General features: G+C 40.6%; 1 pseudogene; it reads left to right on the top strand.

The window, feature by feature from the left end:
• Positions 1 to 5,422: 5,422 nt before the first annotated feature.
• On the top strand, positions 5,423 to 5,971 carry LOC112310165 (rho-related GTP-binding protein RhoN pseudogene; annotated as a pseudogene).
• Positions 5,972 to 11,773: the final 5,802 nt, after the last annotated feature.

The following is an 11,773-nucleotide window of genomic DNA, read 5'->3' on the forward strand; positions in this document are numbered from 1 at the left end:
AAACTATTCAATACTCTATGGTATTCATAGTTCTTTTTTTTTAAATTTTTATTGTTATTCCATTACAGTTCTGTGCCTTTTCTCCCCATCCCTCCACCCCACCCCAGCTATTCATAGTTCTTTAGAAATTCAGAATTTGAAATAACTAATGTTTATCAAATTTTTTTTTATTAAAATAAAAGTTTCTGGATCTGTGATTTATTTAAAACTATTTAGTTTCAAAGCAATCAATAATCTGTGTACATGATTAATCAATGTTTACTTTTGCAGTTAGGCATTATCTAATAATGAACTTGCAAATACACCGCAACTTATAAACATGGAGAGGACGAAAGTCCAGAGACAAAATTAATCACCCTGACACTGAGTGAACACGGCAGATGAAGCCTTCGCGCCAGGTACTAGCTTAAAAGATAAAACCGAAACAAGTACGTGTCGAGATTTCCGTTTATATCTAGATATCTTTACTCTATTCTGTGGTGCAAAATAAAAGTCTTGGCCTATATTAGGTGATTATAAACTATTCAGTCTTGCATGCTAATTGTTATCAAGCGATAATGAGCCACACCTTACGAATAAGAAGACATTGTAAGGAGGAACACCCTCTTTAGGAAAGTTAAGTGCTCTGATTAATGTCCAGTAGAAGTATAAAAACAGACACATGAATAATTGTAAACTTTCTAGTAACCACATTTTAAAAAGAAAAGAAAAAGAAACAGAAATATACTGCATTAAAAACAGTAAAATATCTCCATTATTTTCCATTTATTATGTGCTGAAATACTGTTTTGGATACATTGTGGTAAATGGGATATATTATTTAAATGAATATCTTGTTTCCTTTCACTATTGGGACTAGCTGCATTTCGTGTTCTCCACATCCATACACGGGTAGTGATTATTGCATTGAACAGCAAAGGTTTAGAGTCCAGTCCCACATTTATCAGGTAAATTAACATGAGCAGGTTGTCTAAATTCTCTATGACTTTTTTAAAAGATTTTATTTATTTATTTTTAGAGAGAGAAGAAGGAAGGGAGAAAGAGAGGGAGAGAATCATCTGTTGGTTGCCTCTTGCACATGCCCAACTCACAACCACATCCTAGTCATGTACCCTGACTGGGAATCAAACTGGAAACCCTGCACCTTCTGGGACAACGCCTAACTAACCAGGCCACAGTCAGGGCTCAAATGTATTTTCTTGATATAGAACATAAACATAGTAACTGTTCTGTTATATGTATGTATGCAAAGATAAAATATTACCAATATAAAATGCTTATACTGAAAAATGTTACCTAATATTCTAACTATCACTGATGATAATATTTACATACTATCTTTCACACATGGAAAAAGTATAACTTCCAAAACCATCCATCTCTGACCTTTACGTAATATAATGGTTAATTCTACATATCAGCTTAGCTTGGCTACGGTGCACAGTTGTTTGCACCTGTCTAGATGTTGCTGTGAAAATACTATTTAAGATGTGATTAACATTTGCATCAGTAGACATTGAAGAAAGCAGATTACCACCCCTAATGTAGGTGGGCCTCCTCTAACCAGGTGACGGCCTTGAGAAAAGCCTGAGGTTCTCCAAAAAGAAGTAATTCTGCCTCCACACTGCCTGAGGACTCGAGACTGTAACATCAGCTCTTGGAATTTCCAGTGGGCTGGGCGCTGGCCTCCCCGGCAGACTTTAAACTTGCTGGTTAACATTCATATCAAATATTAATAGAGACTGTCCGAGGAAATCCAAGAACAGTTGTTACCTTATCTTTAAGTAAGCTTTGCATTTTTTGGTAATATTCAAGTCTTTCAATATTTCTTTCACATAAATTTTCTTCCACTCCTTAATCTTTTGCAGCTCTATCAGGCGAGCTGCCATCCTGTGGTACTGAGTTCAACTTCTGGTGAAAGACTGTTTTCACATTAAAGTGTTTAATTTACTCAACTCAGAACGTCAACTATGGCGTTTAATGATTCCAGTGCTAAGTTGTCCACAGGTGGTAAAATTCCTGAACTCTGCTTTGACTATCACCAAAGCATGAGGGATATTCCTGAGTCAGATGTCCACAGCCGCCTTATAATCAGGTTCCTTACCTCGACGTCATGTGAGGTGTCAAAGAAAAAAACTGCAGTGCCAAGTTTAAACAGACCAGAGGATCTGTGCAACACTATTGCAACAGGGAAAAAGAGAAAAGAGCTCAGTCTGGGTTCGAGTCCACCGAAACAAAGGGCAGGGGATTTTGGGGGGCTGGATGGGCTACTGGAGAAGTTACAGAGGGGGGATCCACACAATGTGTCAAGCCCATTGAGTTATTCCTGAGTTCGCCAATATTTTCTCTGTAATCACGCCATCTATGTTCGAAAACTGGTGTTCAGGGACGTTAAACTCCTAACTTTCCACAGAGACTGGGAGATAGGCGCATTATCTCCTTTGATGTTTATATTTCAAAAGGATGGTTCCAAGGTCCTTCGCAAAGACATTTCCTACTTTATAAAACCGGCAAGAGACTTAACAATTGCACTTCAAAGGTGCAGAGCCTAACTAAAGTTTAGTCAAGCTGAACAGGTATCAGCGTGCAAGGAAAGAAAGAACCCAAGCACATCTGGCTGCCCCAGTGGACTGTGGGATGGGGATGAGTGGAGAAGCCTCGGAGAACTGTGACTTCTCTGTGATCACCCTCATTTCAGCTACACGACCCAGCTTACGTTTGTGGGCAGGACTGCTATTAAAAATTAGCAGTGGATGGAAGTGTGGAGAAAGGCAAAGACAAGCTTGAAACCTTTGATCAGTGAGGCATTTGCCTTTAACCATATTAAATGGCAGCAATCTTTATAGATAAAAAATGTTGGACTCTTTGTGATGATGCTAACCTGGACCATTGCACTGGTTTCTTTGAAAGGGAGTCTGCAGTTAAACAAAGTTCACATAGTACAATCCAAATCCAGCACAGTCCAAATATTATCTTAGTATCCATACACACATCTCTTAGACATTTTTCCTTCAGACGAAAAGGTGATGACTGAATCACCCTTATACCTAAAATGATGCAACGATCCCTGATATGATCCACACTATACTACTCGTCTCCCCAAATTTGGGCATACAGTATCTCTCGATATCCTTTACTGGGTGACGGTCATTGCTTTCCTGCCGTTGTCACACTCACCCTTTAGAATCATATAACTTCAATACTGAGATATATGTTTAATATCATGATTGCAGCAGGAAAATGTGAGGAAAAAAGAAAGGGAAGGGCTGACATACAAATACATAATAACTATATATTCATACTAAAGCAAGGAAAAATCATGAATACTATTTCTATAACTGTTCACATGGTCATAGCTAGTACGTATAATTGTTTTCTTCCACTTCCCATTCGATATTTATTTTGGCTTCAGCAAGCATCTCAATTAGTGTGGCTCTTTGCCAATGGATGATGTTCAGTTTTACTTCTGAAGTATCTGTTATTAAAAGGCATGTGTATCTTGGGGTTGTATAGTTTTTCATTAAGTTTTTGCAAAGTATATGGGATTATGAAGGAATACCTGAATCTCAGACATATGCTTCCTTGACCCAATTCTATAGTAGCAACCAAATGTCCACTTGATACTTAGCATCCATCACGCCCACCAGTATAGTAACTCACATTTTTGCATGTTGTTTAGATGGCGTGGGATCAGAGTGGCCAAGAGACCAGCTCAGCTTTGAGTCTGTTGGTTCTATTTTCAGGGCCCCTGAGAACGGTGTTCCGCACCTCCTCGGTGTGAAGATCTCTAGAACAGCAGGACCCTAAGTGGTTGGGAAGAGAAGGAAGTGCTTTGCTGGTGGGTCATTAGAGCCAATGATGGCAGGAGAGCTCCCATCTTCACCTCTTGATTCCTAGATAATTTATCCTGGCATTTGGAGAAACAGCATCCTGTACCAGTCCGTCATTCAGAGCATTTTTCCCCCCTGAAGATCAATATTCCAACTGCAATGTGCCACCGACCTTGCAATGCAATTTACTGTTCAAAAGAACAGCCTCACATTTATCAGGCTCCCTACACTTCAGAATGGTGGGGTGCAAGGTTCAACTGTGAATTCCATGAGGATGAGCCGGATGCCATGCTTCATTACTTCAAAATTATTTCCCTTGTCAAAAGTGCTGCGTGAAATACTGTGAGGGTGAACACACTTTTAGGTCTACAGGTGGTGATGTTGAAGGAGGTATTGCAGGCAGGAAATGAAAATGCATACGCAGACTAAGTGTCCTTTCCAGAAAGAATAAATGATTGTTCCTTTCTTAAGGGAACCTTTCAAATAGACTCACTCTGACTCGGAGAGCAAGCAGGGTGCTGAGGTATGGTGCTGTACCGATGGCCCAAGGTCTGTCTCTGTTATGGGCGGGCCGGGGAATCAGCAGTTGCTATAATCAGACAAGCCTGGAGGTGTCAAGGTCCGTGTTGCTAACACCATGCCTGACTCCCTCAGCCACAGGCCTGCTCCACAGACAGTTTTACTACTGGTAGAATCTGTAAGCGGAAGAACAGGGGTGTCCAACTGATTATTAAAATCCTTCTCTTCTGAGGCTTTTCTTTCTTAAGTCTTTACAGGGTAAACAAATGCCTTAATTACTTAAACAATTTAACAAATAATAACTAAATTACTTAAGCAAAGTAAGTAATTTTTTGAGGCCATTCAGAGATGTCAATCCACAGTCCCCTACTTCAGCCCCTTTTGCCACTTTTCTAGTTAAATTATTCTAAGGAACTGACCGTACAGCCAAACCACTAGCTTTCATCTATCAATAGTGTACATACACATTGCATGCCTACCTGTCTCCTCATCTTCCAGGTAAAATAAACAGCCAGCTTTTCAGCCCCGAGAGAAGTTCCCCTCTGCTGTTCTCAGGGCTACCACGCGTGCCAGAGCTGCCATTGGATGGCGGTCGGAGACGCGGAGCTCTAAATGTGTATTTAAAACAACCCTGAACTACTTCAGTGCTCTGATCATAAGAATCTCAAGGGAGTACGGGTGTGGAATGAGATAGAAATTAAACAGGAAATATGTATTCTTAACCTCTTGTTCAAGCAAATTAATTGTTCCCTCAGGATATGCTTAAGGCCAATTTAGTATGTACCAGTGCCTGTTGATAATGGAGCACTGCTGGGTACATCCAACCTTATGGTGTAGAGCAGCGATTTTTCAACCCGTATACTACAGGAATTTTTAGGAAACTGGGGGTGGGGCAGAGGGAGCATGAAAGCCGCATCTGGGAGATCCGTAGGGCCCCAGAGATGCTGGTGTTGGCAGCAAAGTGGAGGCTGGGAGGGGCGCTGCACTGTGTGTGGGGGGGGGGAGGGGCGCGGGAGGGTTGTAGTGGGAACCACGGAGGGGCAGAGAGGCTGCTGCAAGGTCCTGGTGGGGGGATGCACAGTGTGACGCTGAAGGTGTTTGCGGAGGATGCCTGCTGCCGGAGTTATGTCCCCACCATGTCTGAGAACTGCACCCTAAGCTTTGAAACAATCATTGAACTAAGGACATGGGACACTTCAGGTTCCTCTTCTATGGTAGCCTGCAAACCCTGGCCTATCCTGATTCAGACGCCGTTCTCATCTGCTCTGACAGTAGCAGACCAGAAACACTGGGCAGTGTCTGCAAAAAGTGTCAAAGGGAGACTCAGGAGTTTAGCCCCAATGCCAAGGTTGTGCTGGTTGGCTATAAGCTGGACATGCTGACCAACTGGACACACTGAGGCAGCTGTCCAAGCAGTGGCTCATCCCTGTTACACATGAGCAGGGCCCGAGCTGGCCAGGTGGGTGGGGGGTGGCGGGGGCAGTGTCCTATGTGGAGTGCTACTCTCTGGGGCCTTTTAGTTCATTGTCAGGGCTATCTTCCACGTGGCTTCTGTGGCCTCCCTTGGCCACGGCCACAGGCAGCTGCTCCGCAGTGACTCACACCAGGAACAGCTCTGCTAGGGTAACTGAAATGAAGGCAGGATGCACAAGGATTGAGTCAAGAGTCGTGACCTCATATGAGCAGCCAGGGAGGCGCAGGGTGTCAGGAGGGGTGGTGAAGAGCACAACGGTTCCCCTGCCTGCACTTTGGCTTACTGACTGCCTGACTCTGGTTGGGACAGGCTGGGTAAAGAATTCTCCTGGACGAGGGACCCAAAGCAGAGGGTGCCCCCTTTCCACAGGAAGTTGAGGGAGCCAGCAAGGCAGTCATGTGGGTCAGAAGATAGGATAGGGCAGGGGCTTTGGGAAAGCTGGCATGGAGCAGAGACCTAGGTTGATTCTCAGGTGTCATCCCTCCCTGCCCCCCAGTCCCCAAATCCTGGTCCTGGCTTCCTTTCCTAAGGACAGTGTCCCTTCCATGACCTTCCCTTTTCCTCTCTCTCACTTCTACAGGTGTTCTCGCTCATGCTTACCTCCCCATGACATGCCCTAAATTAGAAAGCAATCTGAAAAGCCCCTCCCCCAATGTATCCACCATTCTTAGCTCCTCCCTCTCTTACCCCAACAGTTCTCAAATAAAGCCCTTGGCCATAGGGAAAAAGAGTAAACATACAATACCTGACTATTTAGTCAGGGTCACTGACCTCTTTTCCCTTAGACTGTTAAATTAAAAAATTGCAAGAGCCAGCACAATAATAGCTGTCTGGTATGAATGAATCAAAATTATACCTAATTTTTTTCAGATCTGCAAAAATTATAACTTTTTTTGGTGTACTGCAGAATTTTAGTATTGGGTTATGGGTGGTGCCACGCGGTGAAAAAAGGTTGAAAATTGCTGGTGCAGAAGATAAGAGAATTTCAAGTTCATGATGTGGCCCACGGTCACACACTGTGTTTCTATTATGGCTCAGTGGCAAGCCTGAAGGTGTTTCTCAGAGGGCAACTTTTTATTTGCTGTGGAAGGCATATATTCACTCCAAAACTTTGAAGTGCTGCACTGTATTCACTCATATCCAGTGATCTGCTAAAGGCCCCATATATCAACCTTATCTGACTGATACATTCCAAGAACCAGTTTAGCTCCTGAGTCATATGGTCCAAGTAGCAAAGTAGCTTGCATAGTATCACCAATTTGATTCAGATCTTTCTCTTGCTCTGCACTCCATTGGAAACCGGAACGCTTTCAGGGAGGTAAGTGTGAACTCCACAAACTGAAAAAAGCCCACTAGGAGATTGGCCTCTTTCTTAGCGGTAGGGAGTGCCAGAGGCAGCAGAGTGGCCCCTTTCACACAACGTTTCAACATGCCCCTGACCTCTGCATACACAGAAAGTTTATGAGATGGAGCTCCTGAATTTCTACGAAATTTATTTGCCACCTTCTAGCACATACGTGTCTCATGAATAAATAAAATAACTTCTAATTCTCACTTACCAGCTGTAATAAATTGCATGCACTAGCGTCAATCACGTCCTGTGAGACTGAGGGGACGTCAGGTTCTTATACAGTATACCCTGAGTGAGGGCTAGAGACTAAATGTAACCCTGAGGTAGGAAAGCGAGGTTGAGTAACTGGCCCTGCCAGTTAAACTTAAATTTCCTTTGCTGGTCATTGCTCACAGGTTTAGACCAGTAGCTGCACATCAGGTATCATGACGTTATTTTTAAAAATTATTTGTCCCAGCAAACATGGAGTAAAAGACATGATTTTCCTGCCTTATTAAATAAATGAAAATGCATTGTGGCCATTCACTTTCCGTATGTTTTTGCTCTTTCTCACTGAAAGCATGGGACCAGACAAAGGTTTGGAAGAGTCAGGTGTATTAGTTTATATTCTATTTTCTTCGTTACACCAGCTGTGTGCAGACAAGGAGGAGGGTCAAGGGGGTCAAAAATGAACCCCTTAATCATATGGAAATAGAAACCAACCTACAAAGAGCTCTATATACTTTTGGTTTATATTTTGCACTAAGGTTACCTAATATACCTAGGTATAGTCCACCTCTTCTTCCTGCTCAGCATCCTCATGCAGCATCAAATTATAGAAAATAAATAAATATCACTGAAATAAAATGACAGCATTGAGACATGTTTCCTTAACTTCAGCAATAGTTATATTTGAAGTGTTAGCACCGTCATTGCAGTGCGTGGCACATTAAAGTAGAAATTTTAAAATAAAGAAAGAAAAGAGAGAAAAACAAAGAAAGAGGAGGAAAGAGAGAAAAGAATACAAATTTAATGTGGATACTGTGCCTTTATGTAATCATTTATGTTGTCAGGAAACACATATTGGCAAGCTAGTCCTACGTATCAGGTCATATTCCAAAAATCAGAGAATACCGATGTCGTATACACGTAATATATTCTATTACGGAGTGGAAAGAGAACACACACCTACTTACAAAGGTAATTTTATAAACAAGCTACTTTCATGTTGTTTAGAATGAAATGAGAATGTATCAGACACAACATTGTGGCAGAAAGTGACTGGAACTACGTGCACTTGGTGTGCCAAGGACGACTTCTGAGATGGCGATATTTCAGCTGAGAGCAAAGGGCCAGTCATAGCGGAATGGCCTTAGAAGCAAGGATGACTAATAGGAAAAAATGAGCATGGAATGCTAGAAGCACACACAGAATACTGGTATACCTTGACATTATCTGGCAGGATTGAGCCTTGTATAAGATGAGAGGTAGGCATGAGTCACACATGTAGCGCCTTACGGGTCACTGAAGGGAGTTTGAATTTTATTTTGTATGCAAAGGGAAGCTAGTGTAAGGTTTTAAACAGACAGACAATCAGATCCCATATTTCATAGGAAATACTTTTTCTGATTTAAAGAAAATCAATTTTTATTAAATAAGCACTGAAATCCACTTTAAGAATTTCTTGTTATAACTTTCTACAGGTGAGACCTGCCTCAGCAAGATCTGTCATTCACACATAAGATTATGTACCAATCAGAGAGGTGTGAAGATTTTCCTGTGAAATTTTTATTTCTTTATCACAAGTTACTTAGGTGCATTTCTGTACCTTGTATCCAGTGTTTATCTTTGATAGAGAGTAATATAATTATACTGCATAATCAACTACTATTTTTGATAATTATTTCTTAAGCTGGACAGCTAAGTATAATAATAAAGCTTAAACAATTGATTCTAATTTATAATATGCAATATATATATATTTAATATAGAGTAAAAGAGTTTCCTAATAGAAGGGCATTTGTGTTTGTCTTTAAGGCTTACTCTGTTCACTCAGTCATAAGAACAGTAAGCAGTAGTGCTGGTGAAACACACCTCAACTTCTACACATAGAATGTAGCATGAGGTCACACAAAGGGGAGATTTTCTTTCCAGGCAGAGGTTCTGAGATTTTCAACTGAAAATACAACTCTGAAAATCGAGCAATTTCTTAGGATGAGGTCACTTGATGAACTTGCATATGCTTATTCACATCCACCAATCTCTAACCTGATTCTATGTGAATACGCTCTACCCAGGGTGTATTTTTATTTATCAATCATGTGATGCCAGGCAGCTTTCAGATCCTGAATTATGTACATACTTTCCCTTTGACTGAAAATTTGAATTTAGCACATATTTTGGGTCTCATTTGAGTTTTAGTAATGTAAGCAATTTTTTTTCAGCTAACTCGGGTGCAAACAGCTGAATAAAGTAAGCCTCTGGATAATCAATGACTCCAAATCAAGCCAACATTGACTCTTCAAAATATATGGGTCAGGATCTCCTCTATTAAAGTCTTCAAAATTGCCTCCTTATACTTTTAGTTATCTTATTACAGCAATTTTAAAAAGGCTGATTAAAGTGGTGGCAAGTACACAACTAATACTAATAAATTGCAAATATTTGAAGAACTGTTATAGCTTGATTTACTTAAGTTATTGTTCTTTGGCATGCAAATTTGTGAATGATTAAGAAATGATGTAGCACACCTGAACGATGCTTTTGGTTGTACAAATTTTAATTCAAGAAAACTTTTAAAATTAGTATCTGAGTATTTCACTGGATTTTAGATGATTTATATGGTTTTACAAACATACTTTTAACCAAGGAAAATGATAGAACAATATGTATTCTAGTCCTGTCAAATGATAGAGTTAATGTTAGAGAAAACATCATTATATAATATGTATGAATTTGATAGTAACCTTTGTAGTTTTCAAGATAGTGTATACATGCTTTTCTTTAAAATGAGTATATAAAACATGTTGCTTTCAGTGACTAGATTAGTTATTCGATTAGGTCGACCCTCTGTTAACACTGGTAAATGACGTCGTTCTCATGTGCTACATTGTTTATCTCAATACAGTTTTATTTCCATGCAGAATAGTGACATTCTCTTTGCTCATTTCAAGCAGAATAGTGTATCAGCACTGTCACCTACTTACAATGCCTCCTACACATTCCTTACATATGTCTTCCCTCTCTACATTTGCATGCTGTGCATTACCTCTACTGTTGGTGATACACCAGTGAACACACCAGATGATTTATTTGTTTTTACAGTATAAAAGCTGAGATGTGTGCTTCGTTCTTAGAGGCGGGCATTGAAAGGTGAAATAACAAAGGGAGTATCTCAGCATGCTTCAGAAAACGGGAGCCCTAAGATGGCACTGATGGGGCAGTGTGTCACCTCCTGTGGAGACAGAAGGCACTCCCACACAGAATTTAGTTCAGATGTCTAAACTACACACACACCCCAAGATGATATGAAAAACATGTCCTACCGTCATGTTTACATAATGACACTTCATGAGGAAAGCAGGAAGGTTCCAAAGCAGGGTTGAAAATTGTTGAGAGACCAAGGAGGAGAGATTTGCTTAGGGACATAAGGGTGGTTAGAGAGTGTGTATCCAGTGAGAACCCTTAAAGTGATTTGAAATTCTCCCTGGCACCAAAGGAGAAAAAGAATGGATTTTTTTAACAGCTTGTCCACATACACTCAGCAAAAGGGGAAGAGGAATGAATGAGACTTAAAAGCTATCAGCAGTCGAACATCAGAAAATGGAGATAAACTCTTTGTAACATGGGGTGAGTCAGTGAATCTTCATTGATTGGCTTTTATCTCCCATGTTCTGAAATACACATATCTTTACTAACTCCCCAATGCATTTGCCACTTCTTGTTCATCTAATGAAGTTAACAATATGTCATCCAGAACAAGGTGATGTTTATAGAATGCACATGTGATTATCTACATCCCTTCCAACTATAACTATGATAGAGTAGGAGATTTAATATAGCCCCAAGGTAGAACTGCAAATGCAGACTCTTATCTCTTCAACTTAAATTTTAAATTCTCTGATCCTTACCTCTGATGGGAATAGAAAATAAACCACTTGACAGATCAGGGCTGCCCACATTGTACCAGAGGCCCTGGTAATCTGCTTTATCAAGGACACCCAGCTGCCCAACATTTGCACTTGAGGATTCTACTCGGTTAAATTTGTGTAGTCTACTATCATCATCTAAAATATGCATAAATGGTGTAGGGGCTAGAGTGATGAATTACATAAAGAAATAAAGGGACCACTAGCCCTTCATATTTTAGGTTATTGTCACAGGTACTAAAATCTGCCAGATCTCTGGAATGTTCAGATCTCTGGATCATTTTGATTTTCCTTGTTCTTTTTTTCCTATAATGGTTATGAAGGGGACCGATTCAGAGTGTTTTTACTCAGCTGTTCCTACTATTAACCCATTATTTATAGAAACTATGTGTGTTGTGCAGGGTGGCAGTGGTAGACAATTTTCTCAACTAACAAGAATATTTATTCTAACTATTCCAGAAGTTGGCAAATG

This window comes from Desmodus rotundus, chromosome 13 (assembly GCF_022682495.2).
Source record: "Desmodus rotundus isolate HL8 chromosome 13, HLdesRot8A.1, whole genome shotgun sequence".
Lineage (NCBI taxonomy): Eukaryota > Metazoa > Chordata > Mammalia > Chiroptera > Phyllostomidae > Desmodus > Desmodus rotundus.